Source organism: Mobula birostris, chromosome 2, assembly GCF_030028105.1.
Source record: "Mobula birostris isolate sMobBir1 chromosome 2, sMobBir1.hap1, whole genome shotgun sequence".
NCBI lineage: Eukaryota > Metazoa > Chordata > Chondrichthyes > Myliobatiformes > Myliobatidae > Mobula > Mobula birostris.
Window position 1 is genome coordinate 138,920,385 of NC_092371.1, and position 17,170 is coordinate 138,937,554.

Genomic DNA, 17,170 nt, shown 5'->3' on the forward strand with positions numbered 1-17,170 from the left:
GAATACATGGGGAGCTGGTTAGGTGGATTCAAAGTTGGCTCAGTGTTGTTTTACGGAATGGAGATCAGTGACTAGTGGTGTATGCAGGAGTTGGTGTTAGGATCTTTGTTATACATTATTTATATACACTCAATAGACGTTTTATTAGGTACACCTGCTTACCTGCTTGTTGAAGGAAAATACCTTATCAGCTAATCATGTGGCAGCAACTCAATGACTAAAACCATAAGATACAGGAGCAGGATTAGGCTCATTCTGGCCCATCGAGTCTGCTCTGTTACTTCATCATGACTGATCCATTTTCCCTCTCAGCCCCAATCTCCTGCCTTCCCCCATATCCCTTCATATCCTGACTCATCAAGAATCTATCAACCTCTGCCTTAAACATACCCAATGACATGGCCTCCACAGCTGCCTGTGGCAAGAAGTTCCACAGATTCACCACTCTCTGGCATGCAGACATGGTCAAGAGGTTCAGTTGTTGTGCAGAGCAAACATCAGAATGGGGAGGAAATGTGATCTATATGACTTTTACCATGGAATGATTGCTGGTGCCAGACAGAGTTGTCTGAATATCTCAGAAACTGCTCATCTCCGAGAATTTTCATGCACAGCAGTCTCTCAAGTTTACAGAGAATGGTGCAAAAAATAAAATCATCGAGTGAACAGCAATTCTGTAGGAGAAAGCGCCTTGTTAATGAGAGAGGTCCAAGCAGAATGGCCAGACTGGTTCAAGCTGACAGGAAGGTGACTGTAACTCAGATAATCAAGTGTTACAGAAGGAGAGTGCAAAGGAGCATCTCTGAGCACACAAAACATCACGTCACGAAGTGCATCAGACACGGCAGCAGAAGACCACAAGCCTACACTCAGTGGCCACTGAGGTACCTAATAAAGTTGCCACAGAGTGCATGCTGCAGTTGTATATGCTGTTAGTGAAGTCATACATGGAGTGCTGGAGATAGTTTTGGCCACTCTGTTACGGGAATGATATAGTTAAACTGGAAGGAGTTCCACCCATCTCACACCCCTCCCACAGCACTCCACCTACACCATTCCCAACATCCTTTGCTCCCGCCAGATTTACAAACTCGCTCTCCACTCCACATTGACAAATACAGACCATGCAAAAGTCTTGGGCACCCTAGCTATATATAAGTGCCTAAGACTTTTGCACAGTACTGTACATGGGGGAGCAGGGGCTCAGACTGATGTGGGCTGAACACAGGAAATTGGGTCTAGATGATCAGCATGAACTGGTTTGTCTGAAGGGCTTGTGTCCATGTTGTATTGTTCTATAATTCCGTGACTCTAAAACTCTTTCATGGTTGGAGTGATACTTCAAACATAAAACTCTACAGAAGAACTGCAGAAATTCAAGGCGGTGCAAGAAACTTGCAGACTTCAAAGAGCAAATTGATATTTCCCCCCATTTTTTCAGATGAAGGTTTTGCTGCCAAGATCGGTATTTATTGTTAATTCTCGTTTCCTCACCACCACCATCTGCTCAGGGGCAAATGACGGTAGACAATAGATGTTCTCGCCAGCAATGTCCTAATCTGGAAAAGAATTAAACAAATAACATGTTTTCCGCGCAGTAGGCAAGTTTTAAAGGTCAAACGAGCAGTCAGAAGGCACTCCTGTCACTAATGACTGTTGACTATATGGAGGGAAATGTTGATAAATATCGTATCTGTGCAAAGTTGAAAGTAGTGATCTTTGTGAGTCATTGTACTACATAGCTCCTCTCTGGATGTTCCACCATACCTAACCCATGTGGACGAAGTAAAAAATAAATCTCAGGAAATATGTTGTGGTGGGAGGATTGCTCATATCCATTTGCTCCCCAGACAAGCCAACAGGTCACCTGGGCATCACTGCGCAACAAAAAGATATTCCAATTAAAAATAAGGACAGTAAGGGTGGGGAGAGGCAGCCTTAGATAACTAAGAAAATAAAGGAAGGCATCAAACTAAAAGTTCTTGCATATAAACTTGCCTAGAGCAGTGGGAAACTGGAAGATAAAGAAAACTTCACAAAGCAACAAAGAACCATTAAGCAAGCAATAAGGAAAGAGAAGATAAATTATGAAAGTAAACTAGCACAAAATAGAAAAGCAGATCGAAAGAGTTATTATGATTATATAAAACAGAAAAGGGTGGCGAAAGTGAGTGCAGTTTTCCTGCAAAATGAGAATGGGAAAATAACATTGGATAATGCTGAAATGGCTGCAGCTGTCTTCGTGGTGAACACATCTAGCATGTCAGAGAGAGATCTTATGCATGGGATGGGTGGTGAGGACCTTGATGCAATTGGTATCTCTGAGAAAAATTAGTGGGGTTAAAGGTAGACAAATCCTCTGAACTTGTTAGAATGCATCCCCCAGTACCGAAAGCAATAGCAATGTTTATGATAACTTTCCAAAATTCTCTTGGCAGGTACTGGCAGATTAGAAGACAGCAAATGCCACACCACTGTTTAAAAAAAAAGGATGTAGGCAAAAAGCAGTTAACTATAAGTCAGTTCGCTTAACATCTTAGTCAGGAAAATGCTTGAAGTTATCATCAAGGAAGAAATAGCAAGACATCTGGATAGAATTGGTTCCAGCAGGTAAACACAGTATGGATTCAAGAAGAGCAGGTCCATACTGGAGTTCTTTGGGGATATAATGAGTACAGTGGATAGACAGGAAAAGATGGATGTTATATACTTGTATTTCAGAAGATGTTCAATAAAATGTTGCATGAAACATTTCTTTATAAGATAAAGATGCATGGAGTTGAGGATAATGTATTGGCACAGACTGGATAGAGGACTGATTAACCAATAGAGGGCAGAGAATAGGGGTAAATAGGTGTTTCGCTGGTTGGCAATCAGTGGTAAATGGAATGCCACGGAGATTGGTGCTGGAGATGGCTGCAAATATACATTAACAATTTGAAAGAGGTGAAGAAGAGCAGTGTATCTAAGTTTGCTGATGACACAAAATTAAGTGGAGAAACAAATTGTGCAGAGGCTGTAGACAGTCTGCAGAGAGATATAGTTAGGTTTATTGAACAGACAAGTGCTTAGCAGGTGGAGTACATTGTTGGTAAATGTGACATCATCCATTTTGGAAGGAAAAGTAAAAGATTATATTATTATTTAAATGGTGAAAGAATGTAGCATGCAGGTGTGCCGAGGGAGTGGGAAGTGCCTGTGCATGAATTGCAAAAGGCTGGTTTGCAGGTGCAACAGGTTTTCAAGAAGGAATTGGAATGTTGACCGTCATTGCGGGATGGACTGCATTGCTGATGGGAGGTCATGCTACAACTGTACTGGGTACTGGTGAGGCTGCACCTAGAATACCGTGTGAAATTCTGGTCTCCTTACTTGAGGAAAGACAAACGGGGTTTGGATGCCGTGCAGACAAGTTTCACCATACTGATTTCTGCAATGAGGGGATTAGCCCATGAGGAGGGATTGAGTCGCCTGGGACTATACCCTCCACTTCTGCAACATTATGAGCATCTTCAGGTAGCCTTCAAATCAATGTGGAACAGTAAATATTTGTTTTTGCTGCAGATCTTTCAAGCAGAAACTAACTAAAACATTTACCGGCTTTCCAATACTTCTCAGTACCTACATGCTGACAGCCCAGCTGGGAAGGTAACCAATGGTAACACTGCAGAAGTCAGATTCATTTTACACCCTTGCAGTATAGGCACACAGGTTTTTTTATGTTTATCATTGTTATAATCAGTACACTCCTTTGTAACACTGCTAGTATCAAGACCTGTTATTGAGAAATGCTTCTAGCTTTCTAGGGAGATGAAAAAGAGTAGAGTCCAATACTGGAAAGTCTAGAAATGCTAGCTGGGAGGAATTCCTGTAGAAGTAAAAAACAAGATCTCCAACTATTTTTCTTTCTGAAGCTTGATTTTTAGCTGACTAGATTTAGGCACTGGGTTGCAAAGCCTGAAGTCAAGTTTCCCTGGTGCGCACACACACAAAAACAGGTTAACTGAAAGGAGGTGGGGGCAGATACCAGATCCAGTAGACAAGTGCTTTAACACCAGGACTGGTGGGTCAGGACCAGACGGAGCAGAAACTGGAGTCGTCGAATCATTGAATCACAGTAACAGGCGCTTCAGACCCTCTTCCCCCACCCCCTGCAAGCCACAGCGACCATCACACATCTGCATCAATACCCAGCTAATCTCATTTTATTCCCTCTAGGTCCTCCTCAACTCCCACAACTCTGCATCTCCTTTACACACGAGAGGTAATTTACAGGGGTCAAATAACCCACCAAATCTGTGCACTTCTAGAGTATGGGAGTACACGGGAGCATCCAGAGGTGATCCTGTGGTCACATGGAGATGGACAAGCTCCACCCAGACAGTAGAGATAAGAGTGGATCTGGGTTGCTGGAGAAGTAAGGCCACATGTACTGTATACCAGCTGCACCACGGGGCCTCCCTTCACCTGCTGCCCTGCTCACTGCACCCTCTAGTAATAGCCGACCACTGAAGCCATGGAGAAAACCCCTGTCAAAAAGAGAAGATCGTGTCCAGACGAAGGGGGACTGAGATAGCATGCAGGATATGTGGGTGACAGTTTACAATGGACAGTGGGTTGGGCTGTGTGGGAAGAGAGACGAGAAATTCCGTGGGTGCTGAAAATCCAAAGCAACACACACACACACACACACACACACACACACACGCACACACACACACACACGCACACACACACACACACACACAAACACAAACACACACACACACAAAATGCTGGAGGAACTCAGCAGGCCAGGCAGCATCTATGGAAAAGAGTAAGCGGTCAGCGTTTCAGGCCCAGACCCTTCATCAGGACTGGGAAAAAAGATGACAAGTTAGAGCAAGAAGATGGGTGGAGGGGAGGAAGAAGTATAAGGTGGTAGGTGATAGGTGAAAGAGATAAAGGGCTGAAGAAGGGGGAATCTGATAGAGAGGGTAGGAGACCGTGAAGAAAGGGAAGGGGGGATGGCACCAGAGGGAAGTGATGGGCAGGTAAGGAGATCATTTTAGAGAGGGAAACGGGAATGGGAATGGTCAAGTGGGGGAGGGACAATTGCCAGAAGTTAGAGTAAACGATGTTCATGCCATCAGGTTGGAAGCTGCCCAAGTGGAATATAAGATGTTGCTCCAACATCCTGAGTGTGGTCTCATTGCAACAGTAGAGGAGGCCATGATATGGGGGCAGAGGGAAGCTGGAAGAGAGAATAGAACATTTGCCACAAAGGGCGATGCATGTACGGCCGAGGGGTTATCTCCTTCTGCAAGGTTCAGGACCCCTGTGATATCTCTCCTCTATAAAGCTTTCACCCACCTATTATCTTTTCTTTCTACTCTCCATCATCCAGTTGCCCTCTGCCAGACAAGTTGTTTGTAAGCCAAAACCTAGTTTCAGCCTTGTAAAGTGACAATATTCCAAAGGCTGGAAATGTGAAATAAAAACAGAACATACTGGAAGTGGTCCAAATGCTAGCACCCAGGCCATTGAGAGACAAAAGGAGGGTGAACTTCTCAATGAGAGAGAATCTGGGATATTCAGTGTGTCAGGCAGCATTGGTGGAGAGGGAAACATAATTAATATTTTAGATTGATGACCATATACCTAGATGAGGAAAAACCAGAGAACAAGCACGTGTTATGTTGCAGTAAACAGCGAGGTCAGATGCTGAATTAGATAAACAGTGGTCATGCTGGCAGAGACATGTTGGTGATTTGGCTGCAGTTCAGCTTTCAGCTCCCTTGCTCAGCCACCAATTCTCTTTGTCTCCAGGCAGTATCTCCACAGCTCCCCATTCTCTGTAACTTCAAGAATATTTGATTTCTAATCTTTCCTTGTCTGATGAAAGGTCAGCAACCTAAAATGTTAACTCCATTTCTCTCACCACAGTACCCCGCTGACTGGAAAGGACATGAGCCAAACCCTAACCAGTGGGACTGGTTTGAATGGATATCTTGGTCAACATGGACCATTTGGGCCAAAGGCCTAACGTTCTGTTTTTGAACCTGCTTCAACCTGCAGGTTTCTTGAATGTACCAGTTTGAGAAATGTATCAGTCCTCCTGGCTCATCACTAATAAAGCAACTTCCACAAGGTCTGGCCCTCAGCCACCTTTCAGATGGTCATATGTATCTTTAGCTGTTAATTCCACTGGATGAAAACAGGATGGACAGAGCCCTTTTTAAATATTTCATTGACTCTCCAGAATGAGTTATTCATTCTGTTACAGGCCTGCCGTGATTAGACTGGAAGTAGTCACCTTCATGGAAGGTTATGATCCCATTTTTCTATTAGGACAAATCCACCTCTCTTCCATGAACATTTCCCATCTGGTACAATTGGATAAATGATTTCTTGTGAGGGAAGGAAATGTGGTGGAGAGATAACAAAGGAAGCAGAGAATAGCAATAACATGAAGCCGGTGTGCAGATCCTTACCTTGAAAACTCCACTGAGGTCATTATAATTCTTTTGGCATTGTAGCCATTTTCAATGAACTAAACTCTTGGCATTATCTCCTCTCAATCTGCACATAATTAATACTGGAAGATATTCTTTTTGGCTATGAAAAATGAATTGTGAAAGTATTAATTTTCCCCTCTTAATCAAACACAGGTTGTTTGAAGAGCAGCAATAATTTGGGGGGACGGGAACCTCCCAGCATAAACTTGTGGTATAATGTGGATCATGAGGGAGTGCAGGAACAAGAGAGTATTTTTTCACAAAACTTTCAAGGCTGCAGACCGAGCTGAAAAGATTATTATTAAGGAATATTCAGCTTTTCAGATTAGGTTGCTGAATGAAAAAGAAGAAAGCCACTGTAAACCTTTACAAGTCAATGATTAGGCCTCAGCTGGAAATTGTGTACAATTCTGTTCACCCGGGTTCAGGAATAATGTCAAAGCTTTGGAGTGCTTCATCAGAATGCTAGCGGGAATGACACTCTTCACTCATGTAGATACAATTGGCAGGCTGGGATTATTCTCCTTAATCAAGAAATTACGGAAAAAACTAAAACAGGTGTGCAAAGTTGTGATGTTTTGAAGGAAGAAGTTGTTAAAAACTGGTTTAAAGGAATGTAAGAAACAGAAGTATGTTGTACAGCTCCTCAAGCCTGCTGTACCATCCAGTAAGAGTAGGGCTGATCACATAACCCATTCGCTTCTGCGACTGCTTTCATTTCTCCTGATTCTTTTAGTGTCCAAATGTCATAGATCCACAGAGTCACAGAGCACGGAAACAGCCCATTGAGTTCACGTCGACTATCGAGCACTCATTTACAATAATTCCATTCTTTATTCTCACCAGACTCACATCAATTTGCTCCAGATTCTACCTCTCGCCTATCCATTAGAGACATTATACAGTGGCCAATTAACCTAAGGATCCACACATCTCTGGGATGTGCAAGGGAAATGGAGTACATGGAAGACACCAGCACATGGAGAACTTTGCAAACTCCACACGGACAGCACTGGAGCTTAGAACTGAACTTCGAAGGTTTCCAAAGAAAGTTAGCCTAATTTTAGATTATAGTTCCTCAGAAACTAGGTTACTGGCGAGAGGTCAAATATCTAAAATAGGTGGCAAAAGCATCATAAGAGAAAGAAAAGCTCTTTTCACACTGTGAGTCGTAAAGGTCTGGAATATTTTTTTTTAAATATAGACACTTCATAATGATAAAGGTACTTCATAAAGACAGGAGCGGAGTTTCCGGAGCGCTTATGAGATGGCATTTCAGAGCAGCTCGTGGTTGAGCCCACTGGAGGATCAGCTATTCTAGGTTGGGTGTTGTGCAATGAACCAGAATTGATTAGAGAGCTTAAGGTAAAAGAACCCTTAGGGACAAGTGATCATAATATGATCAAATTCACCCTGAAATTTGATAAGTTAAATTCAGATGTATCAATATTACAGTGGAGTAAAGGAAATTATAGAAGCATGACAGAGGTGTAGGCCAGATATGATTGGAAAAGAATTTTGACAGGGATGACGACAGAGCAGCAACAGTTGAAATCTCTAGGAACAACTCGGAAGCCACAGGATTTATATATATATTGCTGTGACATCAATGAGGACCTCGACACCATTTGATGTCAAGATGGCTGGAGATGGGACCAGGCGCAGTGGATGACCAGGAAGTCTTCTGTGTCTTGTCCTGCTCTACACGTTCCACGACGCTTGCAGAGACGGCCTTCTTGACCATTGGACCTTCCATTGGTCTCGTCCGCTCAATCCGTCGGAGTCTGTCTTCATATGCTGGGATAGACAACTCCCTATCTCACCAGGGTTTGAGACCCGTTGGCTACCCTCACCTGGTTTAGTCGGCTTGTCGAAGCCATTGCCCAGGGTGTGGCCGCTGTCGCATGCAAACAGTTATGGGGAGCCACAGGCGAAAGCTGAGTGCCAGGTGGGGACTAAAGGTGGACTAACTGCCTTGAAAAGGACACGACATGTTCCCCCACCAGAGGTGCTACCCCTCCCTGACACCTCATACTCCCCTATATATATATATCTCCCAAAGAGGAAGAAGTATTCTAAAGGAAAGATATTATAACCATGGTTAACAAGAGATGTCAACGCCACCATAAAAACAAAGCGAGGGCATATGATAGAACAAAAAATAATGGGACGTTAGAGGATCAGGAAGCTTTTAAAAACCATCAGAAGGCAACTAAAAAGTCAATAGGAAGGTAAAGATGGAATACAAAAGTAAACTAGCCAATAGTACTAAAGAAGATACCAGCTATTTCTTCAGATACATGAAGTGCAAAAGAAAGGTGAAATGGGGAACAACAAAATGGCGGACAAACGGAATAAGTATGATGGTATACACCCCAGAATTCTGAAAGAGGCTGCTGAAGAGATCGTGAAGACATTAGTAATGATCTTTCAAGAATCACTAGATTCTGGAATAGTTTTGAAAAATTTGAAAATTGTAAATGTCACTCCACTCTTCAAAAAGGGAGAGAAGCAGAAGAAAGGAAATTTCTTCTTTAGTCCGAAATCAGTGACTAGGAAAATGTTGGAGTCGATTATTAAGGATGAGGTCTCTGTACTTGGAGGCACATGATAAAATAGGCCACAGTCAGTATGGTTTCCACAAGGGTAAATCTTGCCTGACAATTCTGTTGGGATTCTTTGAAGAAATAACAAGCAGGATAGACAAAGGAAAATCAGTTGATGTTGCGTAGTTAGATTTTCAGAAGGTCTTTGACAAGGTGTCACACATGAGGCTGCTTAACAAGCTACGAGCCCATGGTATTACAAGAAACATTCTAGCATGGATAAAGCAGTGGCTAATTGGCAGGGGAAAAAAGGGTGGGAATAAAAGGAGACTTTTCTGGCTGGCTGCTGGTGACTAGTGGTGTATCACAGGGATCTGTGTTAGGACCAATTCTTTTTACATTATATATCAGTGATTTAGATGATGGAATTGATGGCTTTGTTGCAAAGTTTGCAGACGATATAAAGATAGGGGAAGGGACAGGTAGCTTTGAGGAAATAAAGAAGATACAGAAAGGCTTAGGCAGATTAGGAGAATGGGCAAAGAAATGGCAGATGGAATACAGTGCCAGGAAGTGTATGGTCTTGCAAGTTGGTAGAAGAAATGAAAGGGTTCATTATTTTCTAAACGGAGAGAAAATTCAAAAATCTGAGGTGCAAAGGTCCTTGAGAATCCTTGTGTGGGAATCTTTAAAGGTTAATTTGCAGGTTGAGTCTGTGGTGAGGAATGCCAACATAATGTTAGTTTTCATTTCAAGAGGACTAAAAGGGAGAATGTTATGCTGAGCACAGGTGAGGATTCACTTGGAGTATTGAGAGCAGGTTTGGGCCCCCCATCTTAAAATGGATGTGTTGAAATTGGAGACGGTTCAAAGGAGATTCATGAAAATGATTCTAGGATTGAATGGCTTGTCATATGAAGAGCGTTTGATGACTCAGGGCATACACTGAGTAGCATTCAGAAGAATGAGGGGTGACCTAATTGAAACCTATCAAATAGTGAAAGGCATTGATAGATTGGATGTAGAGAGGATGTTTCCTATGGTGGGAGAGTCTAAGACCTGAGAACACAGCCTCAGAATAAGGGGCTTCCTTTTAGAACAGAGATGAGGAGGAATTTCTTTAGCCAGAGAGTGGTGAATCTGTGGAATTCTGTGCCACAGATAAATGTGAAGCCCAAGTCTTTCTGTATATTTAAGGCAGAGGTTGACATATTCCTGATTGGTCAGGGCATGAAGGGACATGAGGAGAAAGCATGGGATTGGGGATGAGAGGAAAACTGGATCAGCCATAACGAGATGGCAGAGAAGATTTGATGGGCCAAATGACCTAATTCTGCTCCTTTATCTTATGGTCTTATGATCTCATAAAAGAGAGTGCATGTGAAGAAGATTAATTTTCAGAGTGAGAAGGAAATATCTGAGTCTCAGACCAGTCTACACTTGTATTCCAAAGACCTGATACAAGCATTAAGGGCTGAATATAACATAAGAATGTAAAAAGTGGAAGTAGTGTCATTTTGCCTCTGTGTGTGCCTCATAGCTGAACAAGATTAAGCTCTTCTTTTACCCTTTTGCCAATTTCCTGAACTATCTTATATCCATTGAATCCCTCAAATTCTATAAATTTATAAAGATCTACAACCTCCTTCTGCCAGCAATATTCAGTAACGCTGTTAATGTTACGCGTTAATCTTCTTGAGTGTATGCAACAGTACGATCAATTCACCAAGCAGTGAATATAAGGCTGATGAACATCTCCATCCATTAACCCACCCCTCCACACCCCCCACCACCTCTACTTTATCATTTCCTGTCAAAATCACCCCTGCGCCTAGCAACACCTGATGGACATACAATCGATCTATGTATATAATCTGTCATATCTATTTACATTTATTGTGTTTTTATATTATTGTGTTCTTTCTGTTATTGTGTTTCTTTGTGTACTGCATTGGATCTGGAGCAAAAATTATTTTGTTCTCTTTTATACTTGTGTGCTGGAAATGACATTAAACAAATCTGAATTTTTGAAAACCTCTCAAGATGTTGAATAGCCTCAGCTCATTCCAGTTTTTGTTTTGCTTTACATATACTTTTTTAGAAATGAATCATCCTAAAAACAATTTTGAATTAGACCCATAGAATGCGTATACATACATACAATTATTAGAATTGTTAGTTTCTGCATACAGCAATAGTTTATAAACTTCCGTACAATTACAGTTTTAATTCAGCTCATTTATGCCAAACTACACAATATTGGTTGTAAGATTCCAAATTTCAGATTTTTTTGCTGACTTGAAATTGAAACTACAGGGTGACTGGCTCTGGGCTTTCCTGAGTGGTCGTAAAGGTGGGGGATGGCCCAATAACTCCCCACGATGAGATAAACCTCTTTAGTAGTCTCTGGTTATGATTCACGGATCTGAATCAGAGAAACCATTTGCAAAGCAGACTTAACATCAGCAAGCAACTGTATCATTAACTGTAAGTCTGTCATGTTGTGATAGTATCAACTGTCAATTGTTGGTAAACTGGCTGCTTCCCACTCTGATAAGCCACTATTAACAGTATCCTACAATGATGAGACAAAATTTGCTGTGAAATAATGTTGATCCTAATGGTCTGTTGCATTATTCAAAAATGTAGGAACAATTTGAGTTTATGGACATTGTGCAAATATGCAGAACTTGCTGTCCAAATTATGCAGGAACGCTGTTAATATCACACTTACTGTCTAGTTACTGTCTAGTTCAGGTGCTTTTATGAGATCTGACTGTGCAGAAGAGTTTGAAGGTAGAAAGCTAAAAATTGTCAGATAACATAGGCTAAAAACCATGGACTAAAGTCAGGAAGTTAATAGGAGAGAAAAACATAAAACATAGAACAGACCCTTTAGCCCACAATGTTGTGCCAAACCAATTAGATTAGCAATTAAATGGGTAACTAAGCTAATCTCTCTGCCTTTACAATGCCCAAATCCTTCCATCTTCCTCACATTTATGTGTCTATCTAGATGTTTCTTAATAGTCCCTAATGTTTCTATCTCTACCACCACGCAAGGCAGTGCGTTTCACACATTTACCGCTCTCTGTGTTAAAAAAAACTTACCTCTCACATCTCCTTTGAAATTGCCCCCTCTCACCCTAAATACATGCCCCTGGTATTAGATATTTCAACACTTGGAAAGAGATACTGTCTGGGTACAACATCTATGCCTCTCATAATCCTCTGTCGAATCACTCCAAAGCCTCCGCTGCTCCAGAGAAAACAACCCAAGGTTGTCCAGCCTCTCATTATAGCACATACCCTCTAACCCAGCCAACATCCTTATGATTCTCTTTTGCACTCTCTCCAATGCTTCATCGTCCTTCCTATAACAGGGCGACCAGAAGTGTAGGTAATACTCCAGGTGCAGTCAATCTGGAGTTTTAAAAAGCTGCAACATAATTTTCTGACTTTTGAATTCAGTGCCTTGACTAATAAAGGCAGACATGCCATATGCCTTCCTAACCACTCTTCAACCCGTGCAGCCACTTTCAGGGAGATGTGAACTTGGAACCCAAAATACCTCTGCTCATCAACACCGGTAACAGTCTTGCCCTTAACAGTGTACTGTCTCTTTACATTTGACCTACGGCACAGCATTTCACATTTGCCCAGGTTAAATTACATCTGCCACTTCTCCGTCCATATCTGCAAATGATCTATATCCTATTGTATTCTTTGCCAGTCTCAATCTTCTATCCTATCCACAGCACCATTAATCTTTGTAGCATCTACAAATTTACTAACCTACTCATCTACATTTTCATCAGGTCATTTATATATGTCATAAAAAGCAGAGGTCCCAGTAGAATCCCTGGGGAATATCACTAATCAGAGACCTCAAGCTAGATTAAGATCTCTTCAACCACTGCCCTCTGTTTTCTATGGGCAAGCCAATTCTCAATCCAAGTGGCCAATTTACCATGGATCCCATGCCCCTTATTTTTCTGGACGAGCCTCCCATGAGGGCCTTGTCAAATAGCTGACTAAAATCCATGTAAACAACATCTACAGCTCTACTTTCGTCAATCATCCTCTTCACCTCGTTAAAAAACACAGTCCAGTTAGTAAGAGACAACTTGCCCTGCACTAAGCCCTGCCAGCTCTCCCTATTAGCTCATGGTTTTCTAAATGCCCATAAATCCAATCCCTAAGAATTCTCTCCAGTAACTTCCCCACCATTGATGTGAGACTCACTGGTCTACATTTTTAAGATTATGCATGGTTCCCTTCTTGAATAATGGAACACTATTCAGAGAAGTGATCTCCAAGTTACTGCCAATCCCGCAAGACTAGGTGACAAATTTACCCATTGTATATTAACCCGTCTTGGCCTAAGACAACATACTCTGACCCAGTTTACATATCAGCACAACAGGTCCACAGCAGATGCCATTTGTTGGCTCTTCACTCAATCCTGGAACATCTGGGCAGCAAATATGCATCTATCAGGATGCTCTTTATCGACTACCGCTCTGCGTTCAAAACTATCATCCCCTCTAAACTAATCAATAACCTTCAAGACCCTGGCCCTAATACCTCCTTGTGTAAGTAAATCATCGATTTCCTCACTTGTAAACCGAATCAGTCAGTTTGGATTGGCAAAAATTTCTCCTCCAGAATCTCCATAAGCACAGGTGTCCCACAAGGCTGTATACTCAGCCCCTACGCTGCTCACTTATGACTGTGAGACTAAGCACAGCTCCAATGCCATATTTAAGTTTACTCATGACACTACTGTCATTGATTGAATCAAAGGTGGTGGCGTGTCAGCATATAGGAGAGAAATTGAAACCCTGGCTGATTGGTGCCACAACAGTGACCTCTCACTTAATGTCAGCAAGATTCAGGAGATGAATAGTGATTTCAGGAGGAGGAAACCAGAGATCAATGAACCAGTTGTCATCAGGGGATAAGAGGTGGAGAGGGTCAGCAACTTTAAATACCTTGGATTATCATTTCAGAGGAGCTGTCCTGGGCCCAGCACATAAGTGCAATTACAAAGAAAGCATGGCAGTGTCTGCACTTCCTTAGAAGTTTGCGCAGGTTCACCATGACATCTAAAACTTTGATAAACTTATATAGGTGTGTGGTGGAGAGGATGTTGTCTGGTTGTACCACAGCCTGGTATGGAAACACCAATACTCTTGAATGGAAAATCCTACAAAAAGTAGTGTATATGGCACAGTCCATCATTGGTAAAGCCCTCCCCACCATTGAGCACATCTACATGGAGAGTTGTCCCAGAAAAGCAGCATCCATCATCGGGGACCCCACCTTATGGAAGAGTGGCTTCTTTCTTGTCACTCTTCCATAAATTCCCTTTTTGAGAAAGGCCTAAGAGATTGTGGAGCATAAACTTCATGTCCAGTTGCAGCCACTGACCTCGGTAGCTCATGCAGAGTGACTATTGGTGTCAAAGAAGCCTCTCTTACAAGTGCCATTCTTCTCTTGCAACCAAGTTCAGAGTGACAGCCTGACCTGGGCAGTGTGGCTGCAGTTTCATATTTTTTCCATTTTCTCACAATGGATGGCACTGAGCTCCAACGTATGTTCAGTACCTTTGCGACGGTCTTGACCCCTTCCCCAGATTTCTGCTTCTCTATTATAATTTCCCTGACTTGAATGCTCTTTTGTCTTCATTTTGGTTTGGTCTGTTGAAAATCTACCAAAATTGATGGACCTTACAAAAAGGGGGGGGGGGGGGGAGTGGTATTTATTCTTAGAAATTCATTGAAAACAGGTGAACTTCCAATTTTCTACATCAATAAATTAGGTAAGTTGGTAAGGTAATACAGTATATTGCACCTGAGGAAAGTTAGCATAGTAATTAAAAATGGGAAAATACTTTTTCAGCCTCACAATTTTGGTTTTTAATTTTTAGTAAATTGTTGACAGGTTTTGGACTTTTTCTTTTGATTTGACATGAGCACAATGCTTTGTAGATCAGCTCAAGAAATCCTACTTTAATGTACAAACGTTGTAGATAAAATTTAGAAATGAGACAGTAAAATGTGAAAATAGTTGTGGGGGCTGAATACTTTTTATCTTACTCAGTGATGCAGCATGGAGTAGGCCCCTCTGGCCCTTCGAGCCACGCCAAGCCACGCAACACCCAATTAACCCTAACATAATCACAGGGCTATTTACAATGACTCATTAACCTACCCGGTATGTCTTTGGACTGTGGGAGGAAACTGGAGCACTGGGGAAAGCCCATACCTTCCACAGGGAGGATGTACAGATTCCTTACGGAGCAGTGACAGAATTGAACTCTGAATTCTGAATGCCCTGAGCTGTAATAGCATGGCACTAATCACCAGGCTACCATAGCAGCCAAGGCACTGTAGTATGTACTTATCTGAGGTTCATTTAACTGGATGATTCATTTGGGAAACAGGGACTTTAGTACAATTAAACTTAGAGTGATATGGACAAGGACAAGAACAAATATCAGAATATTCAGTCGATGGAGAGTTAATTCCATGACCACAAGACATAGGAGCAGAATTAGGCCATTCAGCCCATCAAGTCTGCCCCACCATTTCAACATGGCTGATCCCGGATCCCATTCAACCCCATACACTTGCCCTCTCACCATATCCTTTGATGCCCTGACCAATTAGGAATTTATCAACTTTTGCTTTGAATATAAGACCATAAGACATAGGGGCAGAATTAGGCCATCTGGCTCATTGAGTCTGCTCTGCTTCGCCATTCAATCATGGCTGATTGTATTTTCCCCTACGCCCCAGTTCCCAGCCTTCTCCCCATAACCTTTGATGTCATGTGTAATCAAGAATCCATCAATCTCTGCCTTAAATACACCCAACGACCTGGCCTCCACAGCTGCATGTGGCAACGAATTCCACAAATTCACCACCCTTTGGCTAAAGAAATTTCTCTGCATCTCTGTTTTGAAAGGGTGCCCCTCTATCCTGAGGCTATACGCTCTTATCCTAGACTCTCTCACCGTGGGAAATATCCTTTCCACATCTACCCTGGCTAGGCCTTTCAACATTTGAAAGCTTTCAATGAGATCCCCCCCGTCATCCTTCTGAACTCCAGCGAGTACAGACCCAGAGCCATCAATTTTTTTGCCTTTTCTTTTGCTTTTACAATATATTTTACTATTACTATTTTACTATTTGAATATTTCTTCATTTTTGGAATACATATGTCCTACACCTTCCTCATTTCTCCCAGAAACGCACGCCATTGCTTCTCTGCTGACATCCCTGCCAGCAGCTCCTTCCAATTTACTTTGGCCAACTCCTCTCTCATACCACTGTAATTTCCCTTACTCCACTGAAATACTGCTACATCAGACTTTACTTTCTCCCTATCAAATTTCAAGTTGAACTCAATCATATTGTGATCATTGGTCCTAAAGGTTCTTTTACTTTAAGCTCCCTTACCACCGCTGGTTCATTACCTAACACCCAATCCAGTATAGCTGATTCCTTAGTAGGCCCAACAAAATCCATCTCTTAGGCATTCAACAAACTCACTCTCTTGAGATCCATTATCAGCCTGATCTTCCCAATTGACCCACATGTTAAAATCTCTCATGACTATCATAACATTGCCCTTTTGACGCGCCTTTTCTATTTCCTGTTGTAATCTGTGGTCCACCTCCCAGCCACTGTTGGGAGGCCTGTATATAACTGCCATCAATGTCCTTTTACCTTTGCAGTTTCTTAACTCAGCCCACAAGGATTCAACAACTTCTGATCCTATGTCACACCTTTCTACTGATTTGCTGCCATTCTTTACCAGTAGAGCCAAACCACCCCCTCTGCCTACCTTCCTATCCCTCCGATATAACGTGTAACCTTGGACATTCAGCTCCCAACTACAACCATCCTTCAGCCACGATTCAGTGATGGCTACAACATCATACCTGGTAATATACCTGTGGACTTGGCCTCCACAGACTCACCACTCTTTGGCTAAAGAAAAATGTCCTCCTTAATTCTGTTCTAAAAGGCCATCCCTCAGTTTTTGAGGCTGTACTCTCCAGTCCTGGATACCCTCACCAGACAAAACATCCTCTCCACATCCACCCTATCTAGTCCT